The sequence below is a fragment of the Phalangium opilio genome, unplaced genomic scaffold, assembly GCF_054372755.1.
Source record: "Phalangium opilio isolate 3A_F unplaced genomic scaffold, DU_Popi_V2 ptg000105l_1, whole genome shotgun sequence".
Classification (NCBI taxonomy): Eukaryota; Metazoa; Arthropoda; class Arachnida; order Opiliones; family Phalangiidae; genus Phalangium; species Phalangium opilio.
The window spans coordinates 9,854,221-9,869,762 of NW_028324207.1; the positions used below are offsets into that span (position 1 = coordinate 9,854,221).

At 38.2% G+C, this 15,542-nt stretch overlaps 5 long non-coding RNA genes across 7 annotated transcripts in view; 3 read left to right on the plus strand and 2 right to left on the minus strand.

Annotated features, from left to right (window-relative positions):
* Window positions 1–1,888: 1,888 nt before the first annotated feature.
* LOC149629895 (uncharacterized) lies at window positions 1,889–12,482 on the plus strand. The gene is made up of 4 exons (XR_016374392.1): window positions 1,889–3,167; window positions 4,977–5,143; window positions 5,215–5,296; window positions 12,349–12,482. It is a non-coding gene; the product is annotated as an uncharacterized LOC149629895 (long non-coding RNA).
* The window catches only part of LOC149629897 (uncharacterized), an 86,205-nt gene continuing 81,753 nt past the window's right edge, over window positions 11,091–15,542 (minus strand). The window contains exon 2 of the long non-coding RNA XR_016374402.1: window positions 11,091–12,461. This is a non-coding gene — a long non-coding RNA (uncharacterized LOC149629897). The remainder of the gene's footprint in view (window positions 12,462–15,542) is intronic.
* Window positions 11,091–15,542, minus strand: part of LOC149629896 (uncharacterized) — a 67,598-nt gene continuing 63,146 nt past the window's right edge. For both annotated transcript variants that reach the window (XR_016374385.1, XR_016374386.1), the window contains one exon: window positions 11,091–15,044. This is a non-coding gene — a long non-coding RNA (uncharacterized LOC149629896). The remainder of the gene's footprint in view (window positions 15,045–15,542) is intronic.
* LOC149629898 (uncharacterized) lies at window positions 12,839–13,297 on the plus strand. The gene is made up of 3 exons (XR_016374388.1): window positions 12,839–12,935; window positions 12,998–13,101; window positions 13,164–13,297. It is a non-coding gene; the product is annotated as an uncharacterized LOC149629898 (long non-coding RNA).
* Window positions 14,133–15,542, plus strand: part of LOC149629899 (uncharacterized) — a 39,447-nt gene continuing 38,037 nt past the window's right edge. For both annotated transcript variants that reach the window (XR_016374391.1, XR_016374390.1), the window contains exon 1: window positions 14,133–14,259. This is a non-coding gene — a long non-coding RNA (uncharacterized LOC149629899). The remainder of the gene's footprint in view (window positions 14,260–15,542) is intronic.

Here is a 15,542-nt window from a genome sequence, read left to right on the forward strand (position 1 = left end):
ATGCAACAAGTAACGTAATTGTCTCTAAGAAACTAACATTGCAACGTCCTAGTTCATTTCCAAGGTCCAAAAATATTTATCAAATGCATAAATACATTGAAAACGAAATATATTAATGCACAAAAATTAAAACAGATGGTGATAAATACCCACTTTTTACCACCATGGAGAATTTTTCAATACTCTCAATGCACCGTAATTATAGAAATATTTCAACGCCCTCTTCTGACTTTATCAGTTGGCAATTTCGCTAACATTTTTCAATTATTAATTTTTTAAAACGAACGCTGAAAAACTATTAAATCAATTTAATAATTAATAGAATTCCCATGAGAAGAAATATTCGCCAAAACGAAAAGAAAAATTTAAAAAGAATCAAAACTCTTTGAAGATTCAATAAAATAATCAAACAATTAAAATCCGTGGAAAATCATTTTGGCAAAAAAAATATCTTGACGGAAAATTTGACAGGCTTTTGAAATTGCAACAAAAGCCGTCAAATCGCTACACTCGTGAAAAAGCCTTTCTAAAATTCAAGGAAAAGTGAGGCCTAGTTCTTACTTTCATGTTCAGAAAAGAAGGCATAAGTAATGCTATTAGGAACTTCGTAGAGAATTATTCACTTTATTTAAAATTTAGGAGGTATACTTTCTCTTCAAGTAATAAAATTTAATGTGAGAAATAATATAGATCTCGTTTTTAACAGTAGGGGTTGAGAGAGAGAGAGAGAAAAAGGCGTTTATCTTGAATATTCAATTAATATTTCGAAGATGAATTAACTCGAACCATTTAATAAATCAAACCAATCTAAAAGGAAATCATAAAAAGGCAAACCGCTAAAAGGAAAAGGAAAAAATGCAACGAGGGACTGCTCACTAACTGCAAATTGTGCAAAGGTTTCAGTTGAGGGTACTCAAAACATTTATTTTAGTGCTACGTGTATTTTGGACTCGGAGCGGTATCACAAGAGAAAGTAATATGAATTAGAAGACCCTAGCTGCGAATAGTGTCCAACTATTCTGATTATCGTTTGCTAATCGCAAGGTTTACATCGACTGGTTATTCGGTCAAATGGGAAAAAAAACCCATTTTAACGGTTTCTTTCATTTGACCAAACACCAGTCGGCCGAGGCCAAACGATTGTAAAATTTCAATCAACTAACTAAACGTCAATTGGGACTAAACACTTCTCAAACAACAGTATGTTTTACCTAACATTATATGTCCTAATTCGTCACTTGTTTTAGCCTCGAATGATGAATTTCCTAAGGACGGTCACTAATTTTTACACGGACTGGTTACAGAAATCTTGTATGTCGTTGTAAGAACATGAGGTGGCGATCGATTGGGGAATTGATTTAATGGTTCATGTCCAATTAGGCAGAATCCCATATAGGGTTATTAAAAATGGTCCAATGAACAAATTAATCCCATTGAACAAATGTACAACTGTGGCACTTTCACAATGAACAGAAGTACAAAAGTGGCACTTCCCAATGAACACATGTAATAAAGTGGCACTTTCCCAATGAACAGAAGTACAAAAGTGGCAATGAAATGATATTCTTTTGGGTGAGATTTAAAGATTCTATTTTTAAGACACAGAGGGCGACAAAATCGTACGACCCCGCCAAAGTACTGAGAAGTTCAGCTAGCTAATTGGACCAAGTCATCTTGCGACTTATTGCCACTTATCTAACGCCTTTACAATGCATAGAGGGGTGGTGGCTAGTCCCTATGCCACAGCTAACCGACAGCGCCCTATACTAACTATTACCGTTAACCGAGAATGTTTAGAGGACTTTGTTGCCGTCGATGGGGTACAGAGTCAAGAGTTATGGTTAAAAAGATTACTCCTACATCTACACTAGTCTCCTCTCAGGCATGTTGGATACCCTCTCGGACTATAGAAATTGGTGTTTGGTGGGGGAGGGGGTGTATTCCCCTAATTCGTCCCCTTGAACAATTAATTACGGTCCAGGTATATCCGGGTTTCATTCATTCAAGAGAATATATAGATTCCAAAGAGAGAAAGCGAAAGTATTTTCGAGTAAAGCAAATCTTTCTCGATCCCGATTCAAAGGAAACTCGTCTAGTTTAAATAGTTATGTTTTTTTCCCCAACAAGGTAAGCCCCAAGTAATTTCAAAGCATGATGCTGATAATAGGGACAACTAGGCATCAAAATGTTAGCCCCCCCCTCAATTTAAAGGGAAAATGAAAAGCGGACACTTTCAAATTTAAGTTTAAAAAAGACGTAAAGCTCAAGTTTAAAAATCTCCAGTTTTAAAGTAATAAGAACTTTCATCAAAATGATATAAAGAATGGGTACATTTTACTGTTGACTAATATTTTTGTAGCACCCTACGAGCGAAGGCACTCGGCGTTGCCCTTCAGCCCCTAGGGATGCATTTTTTACTGCTTTTCAAGCGGAAATTATTCCATAAAGAAGGGTTTTTAAGTATTTGGCCGCCATTTAAAAAGATGGCAACAAATCGAACCCGAAAGACCATTCAACACGTCTATTAGTTCAAGAAAACCAGTGTACTTAATATTTGCGAAATCGGTTGAAACGCGCGGACTTTATTGCGTAGAGAAGATTGTTTTACATTTTTGGGCGCCATTTATTAAGATGGCGGCGGATTGGAACAATGTTTCTTACTCGCCTACTACTTACGAGTAACGTTCCTGCAAATTTTCAGCCTTCTAGGGCAAGCGGTTTGGGCTGGGCGTTGATTATCAGCCAGTCAGTCAGGACTTTGATTTATATAGATATAGATATTGGTTACATTATTTCAATGTGTTTTTAACGTTTTGGGTTATTTATTAGTAAGATAGCTATCGGGTCAATTTCAGCTCAGCCAACTTGTGTTGAGTCAAACAGTTGTTACGTCAAATCAGTCAAATAATGCTACCAACATAGGACAAACATAAGCGTTTCTTCTTACAATGATGCAGCGTCATTTGCCATGATTAACATGTCGCCGTGCAATACCTACTCGTGAAATGATATCCTTCTTTCTTATTCCTAGCTTTAAACACAGTGTCGCCGTGGTCATACTCGGTGGATAGCATAGGCCTGAAATAATTCATTCCGATTATTTTACCGTCCGCGGTTCAGAAACACTCAAAATAAGTGCTTGTTTGATCTGTTCCACCCCGTATCAGGTAACTTGACTTCGATTGACTCTTAAGCCTCGGCTTCACAGTTTTTAACATTAATTACAAATTTATAAGTTCGGGGTTCTAAGTTTCTCATTTTTATTAATTTTATTGTTTCAAAATTATTTGTTAAATGATGCCTGTATTGATATCAGGTTTGGCAAGAACCAGCTGGAACGGTTCTAACTAGGGTTAAAAGCCTGGGTTAAAACGGTTTTATTTTAAATTATAAATAATCTTCCTGCAAGATAAATTAGAGGACTCATGTTTAGACCAAGAGTTGAGACTAAATAGTGATAGCCATCATACCTTCGGTTGACTGCGATTTTTCAAGCCAAATAAATAATTTTCTTAATATATTCCACTTTTTTTTACAAAAAAAGCATAAGTTTATAAGATATGTTCCTTCCATAAGTATGACACTACCTATACTTCGTAATGCTACTGAGAGACATACAGCTCGAGCTAGGTCGAGAACGACGGAAGCGAAAATTGCAGACTACACTCGGTGGCAAGGTGGGAAATAAGAATTTTTTTAAAACTGGACATTGGGCCAGCGACCCCCTTGCCCTGAAATAAATAAACTGGTCCTTGACCATTGACCAGGGCAAGTCGTATGCTAAACTAAAGAAGTGGATAATTAAAATACATTTGAGTTAATATCTGGACTCTGATTACCCTTCAATTTTCTTAGTGGTCCCGTGGAGCTCTGACCCCCTTCCGATTTAATTTTTAATCTGGACCAGGCAATTTTTAAACTGGTCTTATTTCCCACGATGCTCGGCGGTTAATTTTGCAGAACTTCCATCTAATCCTATTTAGTCTGCATTACTAAGCCTTTGACAGCGCCTGACCAGGCGTATGTTGCTTTACCTCGAATCTATGACCAAGGAGGATAATATGGAGGGCCGACTTAGCCTTTGGGGGGTGTTAAGTGATTTTTGGAGTTCGATCCTGCTGACACCTGGTTCATTTACGGAAAACTATTGGTTTGGCGGGGGGGGTGAGGTAGGGGGATATTTCTTTTGGCGAATCGCGATGGCGGACCGAATATGTTGCAGACGACAAAACGTTAGTTTTCCGCAGATGAACCAGGGGCCACTAACGTAAGCAGGGCTACCAGTCACTTTCCTAAAATTATACTAAGTCGGCCCTCCATATTATCCTCCTTGCTATGACCTACCTCACTCACTTCATGACAAGCTCCAGTTTCTAAGTTACCAGTGACAAACTTATGGAATGAACATGAACTTATGAAAACAGGAATTAGTCAGTGACATGTCAGTAATCCTTGAACATAAACAGGGTGTGTTAGGAATAGAAATTGAGCTCGAATTGGAAGCTTAAAAACACACTCGAAAAAACGCTCCATGAAAAGAAAACACCAAAAGAAAAAGAAAAGAAAAAAAAACATATGAGAAAAATGTAGATTAAAGAAAACGTGTTTCTTTCATCGCTCGTATTTTTCGGGTGATGTTCGAATCATCATTTTAGGGATCAAAAGAGTGTGAATGGAGAAAGCCGAGAAAGAAAAATAGATTCACAATGCAAACTCACATTGGGGGGGGGAGGAGGAGAACCGAAACAGCTATAGGAACAACCTACACACGGCCCGGGTTAGTTAAAGAATAGACCCAAAGATAGCTATAGCTACGTTTCTTGAAATTCTCAAAGATGATGCCGTTTATTGGGTTCGCCCATAAATATTATAAGTGAAACTATTTTGTTGTTTTGTTAAGTAGAAGTAGTTCTACGTGTTGTAAGATACAGCTGTTAGAGTCCGTTTCTTGTTAGCGTTACAAAAGTGGTTCGTAGGTTTATTTTTGGACCGAAAACTGAAGTGAAGCAGAATCAGGACGTTTGCGCACGAAGCCCTGCCTTTGCCTGTACTAAATTGCGTTGCGTCCGACGTTTATGAATTTCAACATTAGAACGTAAAATAGCAGACGATTTTACGCTCTAAGTCGCCTGGTCTCCTTGTGGTAATGGTAGGAATCCTCCTCCATTCCTGTAAACTATGTATAGGTTTCCATCGATTTTGTTCTCTTTGCAGACGAAGTTTGATCAAAGGGCGTCGTTGACAACAACACCAGGGGAAGGTTTAGAAGTGGCTTTGTTCTCCTCCAGGTTGGGAAGTAAGTGAACCCTTAGCTATTAGCTTGTTAAAGACGTCTTATTCTAGACCCCATCATAAAATTTTAGCTTTATGACTAGCCCCTAATTAAACATCGTTTGATTCAAATTAAAAGTCGTAAAGAAGGTTAAGGCTCTTTCAGACGATCCAACTTTTTGACTCAAAAAGTTGTATCAACTTGCCCCACTTTTGAAGGGAAAAGTGTAGTAAATCCTTCCTTTTCACACGACTAAAACTTTACCGCCAAATGGAACTTTTTAAGCGCCCTCTACCTTGGCACTTACGAAATAACCCGCCAAAAAGGCTTTTTTTGTAATTCATTTTGATTGGCTGGAGAAATGAACTTAAAAAGTTGAGTCAGCAAAAAATTGGATCACTGATCCAATTTTTCCTAGCCAACTTTTTTGGTGACTCAACTCATCCAACGTCTATTCACACGATCCAACTAGTTGATTCAACTCTAGTTGACCCATCAAGCTGAGTCAAAAAGTTGGATCGTCTGAAAGAGCCTTTAAGTTTCCCATAAAATATGCCTGATCTAAGACCATTAAACACAGATGGACTGGAATGGAGATACGGAGCGTAGTTTTTTTAGGGCAGCACCTCTCTAGCGCCACGCCACGACCAACATTGAAACTTTTGCGACTCAAACAATAGCCATAACATGATCTAGGAGTCGAAAAGTTTCGTGACTATCCCGCTAGGAGCGACGACAGGCGATGCCATTGGAAAAACGCGGGATTTAGTTTATTGTTACAGTCCATCTCATTGAGTTGAGAAAAATACCACTAGAGTGGCCTTTGCGTTAACCTGCCTATTGGGGTACGTAGGACACTTTTGAAAACATTAGGACGGACGGACAGCTACCAAGTTTATCACGCGATGGCGTCGCCATCTCGAAGCCTATAGATAAGAAATGTATTCTTGAAGTCAGTCAAATTTCCCGCCTTTTCTTTTAGTTCCCTTGGTTGCACCGGGATGGCGCCACAAGCGCGTGATATAGATAATTGGGTCTTATATCCTAGCGGATGAAAGGCCACTCTAGTGGTACTCTTCTCAACTCAATGGTCCATCTTGCATTAGAGACGAAACAGTGGTTGAAGCACTGACCATCTCGTTTCGGTGGTGGCGTTTCTTATTCTTGTAGAGGCGCAAAAATGTCTATTGAAGTCGATTGGGATATCCCGTGGCGAGAGACCCGCGAGCGTGTTAAAGAATTGTGGAAAAATTCACACCCAAAAGCTTGAAGGGCAATGGAAAAAAAGGAAATAAAAAGAGGAGCGAAATGTTTGTTACATTCCCCCTTTAGACAGAACCAAGGCTTAATGATCGTCTATAGGAACGCTTTGTGAATGTGTCAAACTATTTTGCGATTCCTTTGTGAAGACGGCCTTTAACCAAATGATAGATTGGTATAAAAGACCCCTCGGATAAAAAAATAACTCGAGGGTGTATTGATTGACTGTATAAGCGCCTTTTTATTTCACTTTTATTATTAGAACATTTTCTGATACTAATTTTTTTCGATCCAAGCATCGATTCAAATCGAATGGTCTACGCGTTCTAAACGGCGCTGAACATCTTCCTTGCAGTTTTTAATCTTCGTTTCTTCGGTCCTACCGAGAGCTAGTGATTTGGTTTTAGTTGTACCGTTTTCCAAACTCGCGCAGTTTCAATCATTTGGGTTAGACCATTGCATTTCCAAGGGGAACGACATTCACCCTTCAGAATATCGCGGAGATTGACACTATCTATTACCTTCTCCATTGCAAATCCTGCACGGGTTACTCAAAATACGCAGAAATATTAAACATTACTGAGAAATTGTGCAAAAAGGGTTTCACAAAATACGTGACAAAATGTGTGGCGGGTTTCCCATAGAAAGCTAAGAGATATGTTGCAGGTGTTTTACTTAAGAACAAAGAGGAGTGTTGCAGGCGGTTTCCAAAGAACAAATTAAGTGACATGATGCATAGGGTTACAGGGTTTTGTAAAGAATGTGAGAAAATTCTGCAAAGTTCTTTCAAGAAAACCCTTAGAAATGGTGCAAAATATTATCCCAAAATAAAAAGAGAAATGCTGCTTAAGCGGAGAAATGGTGCAAAAGGGTCTCCAAAAAAGGTGAGATATGGTGCAAAATGTTCTAGCAACATGAAACTATTAGTAATTCGAAAATAAACGCTCTAAGCTTAGGGCTTCTCCGATGAACGAACTCAGCTGCTCAATGCTGAATTCTCCGCATGAAACACCTCTTTCAATAATTCTTGAAGGTAGAGGGCTCCAGTTGCTCTATCCATAGCGCTTCCGCGTTTTAACTCGAGAAGGTCAGACTGAAAACTTACCTATGAGACGCTCGTGGTCAATCTTCAAAAGCTGCCGCCAAAGGTAAAGCGCCAAAATTGACGGGGCGAGCCTTATTACGACCCCATTCAATACCACGAGCATTCCATACCTTACCTTCCATAAAGTGAAACGGTAAACACGAAATCCCAGTGGGACATTTTTCACGAGAGCAATTTAGACAGAACACCGAGTTATTGATGGGCACCCATGCACAGATTCCGGAGTAGCGTGCTAAACCAGACCAGGAGAATAGTAGTAATTTTTGACCACCTCTATCACAGTGAGCTTAGGGGCAGTGTGTTTCCCCAACACTGTGTCGTGACATTTTCAGATGTACTTTTGAATAGAGTAATGGCACTACTACGTATGCAAACGTCATACCCTTCTATCTCTTAGCTCAGTGTCATCCCAGTACTGAGATGGATACACAGTCTCCACCATCTCTACAGAAACTTGTCTATTGGGTTCTTAGACCAAAATTGACGCAATCAAAAGTATATGACACAGGGGTACGTGGTAGTTCATTATGTCTATTATTGGGGTCTACAAATAATCATTTTTGGCTGACTGTCTATATTAGTTTAGTCACTTGCAAAATTGTATGAAATACGTCACAGGTAATGGCACCACGTGAACCCAAGATCAACAGACTACACACGGAGTGGGACTGGACACGTAGTCAATGTTTTTCGCGAGATTGCAGAGCCCATTCCCCGTAATGCAAATTTTTGAAATCAAACGGAGTAAATTTCTTTGAACCAAGTCCCTTTGTAAGTGTCTATGACGTATTTCAAATAATGTTTACGCACCCACCGATGCCTTCTTTACAGTTCCTTTAAGGTTGAAAAGATGGCACTATTCTAGAGCCATGACATATTGCAACCCCTAAATAGGCATAGTTTCAATGAATTTGAAAGATCATGCAGATGTTTTCCTTTGGGGGGATATAACGCCGGGTTGGTTAGTAATTAAGGCTCTTTCAGACGATCCAACTTTTTGACTCAGTTTGATGGGTCAACTCGAGCTGAATCAACTAGGAAAAATTGGATCAGTGATCCAATTTTTGCTGACTCAGCTTTTTAAGTTCATTTCTCCAGCCAATCAAAAAAAGCCTATTTCGCGGGTTATTTCGTAAGTGCCAAGGTAGGTGGCGCTTTCAAAGTTCCATTTGGCGGTAAAAGTTTAGTCGTGTGAATAGGAAGGATTTACTACACTTTTCCCTTCAAAAGTTGGGCAAGTTGATACAACTTTTTGACCCATCGAGCTGAGTCAAAAAGTTGGATCGTCTGAAAGAGCTCTAATAGTGTAGTTAGAAAAACAGGTGGAGGGCAATTTTGAGAGAGCATTTACCAAGAGACAACGTCATGGAACTGCATGGTAAAGAGAAAGATAATAGATGGCGTGCAGACTCGATTGTGCTAATTAGTAAGGTGGAAACTAACAATGGGGTCAAGACGATTAAAGTTATCTAATACAATTCTATATAACTATAAAGGCGCCAGTGAGAGGCAACAATACAATAGTCACTTGAAGGCGAAAATAAATCCGCCCTAAATGAATAAAAATATCATTCGTAATCGAAGTTTTATTTTATCATTTAACAAAGTAATTTCGACTGTTACAAGAATTCATTAAAGTGGAATAAATTTCCGTTAATTATTAATGATAGGGTCCTTAATTATAAATACGTTTAAAGTTAATTGTTGTAAGCGTTTAATTAAATGCATGCAATATCATTCACTATTATACGAAGCTTGCAAATCTATATCTATATAAATCAAAGTCCTGATTGACTGACTGATAATTAACGCCCAGCCCAAACCGCTTGCCCTAGAAGGCTGAAAATTTGCAGGAACGTTACTCATAAGTATTAGGCGCGTACTAGGAAAGATTTTTCCAATCCGCCGCCATCTTAATAAATGGCGTCCAGAAATGTAACAAAATCTTCTCTATGCAAAAAAGTCCGCGCGTTTCAACCGATTTCACAAATATTTAGTACACCGGTTTCCTTAAACCTATAGACGGGCTGAATGGTCTCTCGGGTTCGATTTGTTGCCATCTTTTAAAATGGCGGCCAGGAATTTAAAAAGCCTTCTTTATGGAATAATGTCCGCATGAAAAGTAATAATAAATGCATCCCTAGGGGCTGACGGGCAACGCCGAGTGCCTTCGCTCCTAGGGTGCTACAAAAATATTAGTCATCAGTAAAATCTACCCATTCCTTATATCATTTTGATAGAAATTCAGCTAGTAAACTTATATTTCAGAAAGTTCTTTGTATGTTTGCACTTTGAGTACTACCACATGACATTTGCAAATCTGACCAAATTTAGTGGTGGACTTTCGAGTTGATATTAGTAACACTCGTGGGAGATTTGTCTGAGTTCTTCACATATGAATTATGTACTATTAATTATTCTCTTTCCAATAAGCATATGATAAATCTGGCCTGAAACTTTCATTTAAGATGAAATAAACCAACTTTTTCACGAACGAATGGTAATGGTTAACAATGCAAAGCGGACTAATGGATTATCCGTAGATGATTAGAAGAGTTAAAAAAAGCTCAAATAGTAAAAGCGGCTTTGAAAATAGAAAATACAATAAAGTATAATGAAAATGAACGCGGAACGTTGCGTAAACTAATGATTCTAGGCAGGAAGAAACTCGGGAACGCCTCCTCTATCCGGTCTTCGCGTCGTGTCGTGTCGCCTAGCAGATTGACAATCGTATCGGACCGAGTTTGCTCATCTACGCCACAGCCGCCTTTATCTTCTACAAACACTAACTCCCTCTCAGCAAAGACACTCTAAAGGGAGAATGAAATGGACGGGAAAGCATGCATTTTTTACCTCTCTGAGTGACTAAGATGTCACGGAGAGGTATTACACTGGACGTCTCTGTATGTCTATCACCGCGTTTGCAGTTAGCAAATCGGAGCAAGCGTGTTCGCAGTTCACAGAAAGTAATATTGGTTTCAACTGCATAACCATCGTACGTTGCGATCGGCTATAGGTCACGAGAAACGTCTAGCCTCCCACTGACCGGGCTTCCACCAAAGGTTCACGTAATTACCCGTTATCGGAAATCAGCCAACTTATATACCCTAAATTTCCAAAAATTGTTAAAGAGGCATACGCTAGAATTTAAACTTAGACAATAGCTATGTTTAAAATGATTATAGGAATAACGTTTCTTAAAACGATTTAACTAGAATTAAGGTAAATTACTGACGATTAAAATAAGTAATATCAATTACATTTATTAAATTATTTAACAAAAACCTCTTAATTGAGTAAATAGTCCTTGTCTCGTCTCGACTCGGAGAGGTTTAATTGGTTTCCCAATTTGTATTTACTTTCAAAGATACATGGCCTTGAATGAGTAGTTCAAGGACCACGAAACCGGTATGAGTTATGGTTTTAGATAGTAAATGAAATACCAGCATCATGTTTTTGTTTTAGAACAAACACCTTTCAAATTTAATAAAACAATGCTTGTTAATCATAAAGGGGTGTGGAATAGGACGTTTTTTACAGGTTTAATTGCTAAAGCAAACCACTTCAAATATTAAGCATAACATTCCTAATTTAACTAATCAATATCAAGCGTGCAGTTTGGTCAGTCAAACTGGGAAGTAAATATATTGCTGTTCACAAAGAAGCTATAAACGAACGACTTTCAGAATATAAATAAGAGCATAAGTTCATAAGATATGTTGGCCATAAATTTGTCTCTGGTTACTGAGAGCTTGTCATGAAGTGAATGAGGTAGGTCATAGATTAGGGGTAAAGCGACGCCTGGTGAGGCGCTGCTGTCAAAGGCTTAGTAATACCAAGAAGTGATATCTAGTTTATTAGGGAGAAGGTATAAGATGCCTAAGTATTCGCGCCATAGTCCCAGTCCCCCTATCAAAATACTAGGGGGGGGGGGACGTAAAAGGAGGCCGGGCTATTTCGCTACACTCTCCTCAGTCGGAAAATATAATTTTCGTCATTAGCGTTGCGCTGACTTGAGTTTTCAAGAACCATTGAGATGCTGGTTGTAATTTAGAGGTGGGGATCAACTCCGGACCTACGTTTGGACTGGAGATAAAGCTGTAAGTTTGGCCAATTTATACCTTCTCCCTAGTAAACTAGATATCACTTCTTGGTAATACAGACTAAATACGAAGATGAACTGCAAAACCGAGTGTTGGACTTCAATTCTCGCTTCCGTCGTTCTCGAACTAGCTCGAGCTGTAAGGCTCTACCATTATGAACTATATTTAGTGTCATACTTATGGAACATATCTTATTAACTTATGATAAGAGATAATAAATATGAAACAAATATATAGTATTTCAATTTCCCTTTATATAAGTCGGCAGTTGTGACGATTTTGGTGATGGAGTTCTTTTTTCCATAATTCAAAAATTATTTAAAAAAAAAAAAATTAGAAAAAAGATTTAGTTTTCCGGTCATCAGTCCGTATTCGGAAAGGTAGTCATAAATGTTTAAATGTATTTCTTTAAATGTTACACTCCAAAGAGAAACTTTAACAAAAAAAAATAAATTCAGGAAAAAAAAAAGATTTTAATTACTAGTTTCGGGACTTTTGACTTTCCGAAAGTTTTTTATTCTACTCAACTTCTCTTTTTTCACGAAAGCTGATTTTCAAAGGTGTAATTATATTAATAATATGTCGCTGTCTTTTATATCTAAATGTAGGTACGTTAAATCAGAAGTAAGATGAGACTAGAAGTAAAGAGCTCTAGCATTGGTAGTAGATCCTGGCACTAGTGAACAAATTTGAGGATTTTATGCCACCGCTTCCATCGCGCCTACACTAGAGAGAAAAAAAATTGGTCGAGTTCCAAAGAAATTTCCTACCCCCTTCCCCTCAACCTAAAGCCGCGGATCACGGACGCGGGTGCTGAAATCTAGTTCGGTCTACCACCGCCCGCGAGCGTCTCACCACAGAGAATATAAGGGAGGAGTGGAAGCTCCCCCGCTCCACAAGCGTAAATAGTTATGTCTCGCTTAAATTATACTAGCGGCAAGGCTAGCGGTACGAGGGAGTTTCCGGCTCAATAGCGCCACCTACGATACCATTTAATGTCTCAAACGGAAATGCCTCGGTACTGCGCATTGAAGATGCGCGGTAGAAAAGCGAGACAAGTTTTGCCCCTCTTTCCACTCCTCCCCTATACTCTCTTTGGTCTCACGTTTTGGAGAGAAAATTCAGAAACCGCTACCAGAGGGCCAAACGTTGGTGTGTTATCAAGAATATTCACTTTCGCCAAGTGAAGAATTTGGTTAGCTCAGTACTTCTAGTCTCATCTTACTTCTGGTTAAATCTTTCTGTTACATTTTGCAGTCAGAGAAGGTCAAAAACTGCGCTAACTTCGCCTTACAACGCACGTGTCTAGATGAGAAAAATGCACGCTAGGGGTGTCAACCCCAACACGTTGGGCGGATTTGGTATCAGGAATCACGTTCGGCTATTTAACGCCTCGGTTTTCAATTGATGGGTTTTGATTTAGGGGAGAATGGTGCAGTTGGAACCACATTCATTAAAAAGTACAGTGAGATTCAAACTCTTCGATTTCAATGGAATTCAATCAGGTTCAGTGCAATTGATCGAATGTTTATTAATGCGTTTGCAGAAGATGATTAAACTACATTTAACGAGGGTTTTAATTTAAGGAGATTTATGATTTAACCAGGGTTCTAATTTAAGGAGATTTATGATTTAACCAGGGTTTCATTAGGACCAGTGAGATTTATATATTTTTATTAGGGAAATTGAGATTTAAATTTTTTTATTCGGACCATTGCGATTTAAATATGGTTTTTTATTTGCAAGTGAGGTTTAAATATGGTTTTTTATTTGCAAGTGAGATTTAAATATGGTTTTTTATTTGCTAGTGAGATTTAAATATTGTTTTTTAAATATCAGTGAGATTTAAATACTGTGTTTTTATTATCAGTGTGGTTTAAATATTGTTTTATAAATATCAGTGAGATTAAATATTGTTTTTAAATATCAGTGAAATTTAAATATGGTTTTTTAATCACCTGTGAGATTTAAATATTGTTTTTTAATCGCCAGTGAGATTTAAATATAGTTTTTTTTAATCACCAGTGAGATTTAAATATTGTTATTTTTAATCACCAGTGAGATTTCAATTATCCTTCTATGAGGGCTAGTGAGGTTTAACGACCAGCGTTAATTCGGGTCTGTAATATTTATCCTGTCATAAAGAGGCCAGTGAGATTTAACTAGTATTTTATTAGGGCCAGTGAGATTTATCCAGTGTTATATTGGGGTCAGTGAAATTGAGTGAAACTTAATTTACAACGCTCAGTGCAATTTTGTGACATTTAACAAAGTCTAGTGCGATTTAGTGACTTTTAACAACATCAGTGCGATTTATCCAGTGTTTTATGAGGGCCAAGATGATTCAACAACGCCCATTCAGTGATGTTGAGTGACACTTAATAAAAAACGTTCAGTGAACTTTAGTGACTCTTAGTTAACAACGTTCCGTGCAATTCAAAGACACTTAACAAAGTCCAGCGCGATTTAGTGACACTTAACAGCATTCAGTGCGATTTTGTCATTATCAAAACGACCCGGTGAGTTTTAACAATATCCAATACTGTATGTCTAAAGTATTAGCTCCATACTTTCAAAGGTGATTTAATGAAATATTTATAGATTTCTTCGGTTAAATATCTTTTGGGGTCATTGGAGAGGTGACCTCCTTCACGTTCTCTTGACTGTTAAACACCAATGGTTCATCAGAGTCGATCCATTGCATGGGTAGTAGTAGGATGTATCTAACTTGGTCCTCAAAATTGATGGGCGGAGCACATTAGGGCGCAGAGCACGTATTTCATATTTCACATTGCGCCTCAAAAACAGGGGCATTATTCTCTTCATTTCCCAGGGGCATTATGGGTATTCAAAGCCTCCCCCCCTTCACATATAAAAAAATTTAATATCAGAATACTGGGCCACGATTTCCAAATGTTTCCAATATCACGATACGATTTAGGAGCTAACGCCAAATTGGAGCGTTTATTAAATGACGTGACAATGTAAAAGATAGAGGGGTGAACCAGTACTCGAATTTAGTCCTTATATAACGTTATTTCAATTTCATTTAGCGATTTTACGCGTTTTTTCAGCACAATTTTTTTCAATATACCTTAGCAACTTCAGCTCGCATTGAGTGGTTACTTCCTCGTTGTAGCCGAGGCTTAATGGCACGTTAATAGTCACTGACAACCAAAAGGGTACTAGCGTGAATATTTAATGTTTTCGTCGCTCCGAGCAATCGAGACCCATGGCTTCGACACGATTCCTTACAATTCCCAAATCACACGAGAGCCAAATTGGGCCCTCGAGGGCTAACCATCTACAATAATGGATATAACAAAGAATTTTAGCGAGGCAGTTAGAAAATATGGAATTTTTCATTTAATAAATATTCAAGTCAGGCCAAGAACACAATAACACGTGTTCATTATTTTTTGGGGGGATTTCAGATCGTTTAAGAAGACGAAATGATTCCACTTCCCTAAATGATTTAGTTGCTAATTTTTTTTTATTTTCGCCAAGTAAAAAATCTTTCTCTAGCCTTGCTAGTCTTCCGTAAACCCATGATCCACCAACCAACCAACAAACAAACACACACTCAAAAAAGTATCACAATAGCTAGTCCGGTTTCTACATTACCACACGTAGCTAAAAAAATGAGTTCAGAAATTGTTTCTAGACAGATTAAGTTTAACTCTGTGTTCTCGCAATTAGTCACATTACGAGCTCAAAAGTTGTAGTGGATCTTGCCTTAATCCTTTTCTAGACACGTTTATCTTCCACCAACAAACAAACACACAAAAACAGTCTCTAATAG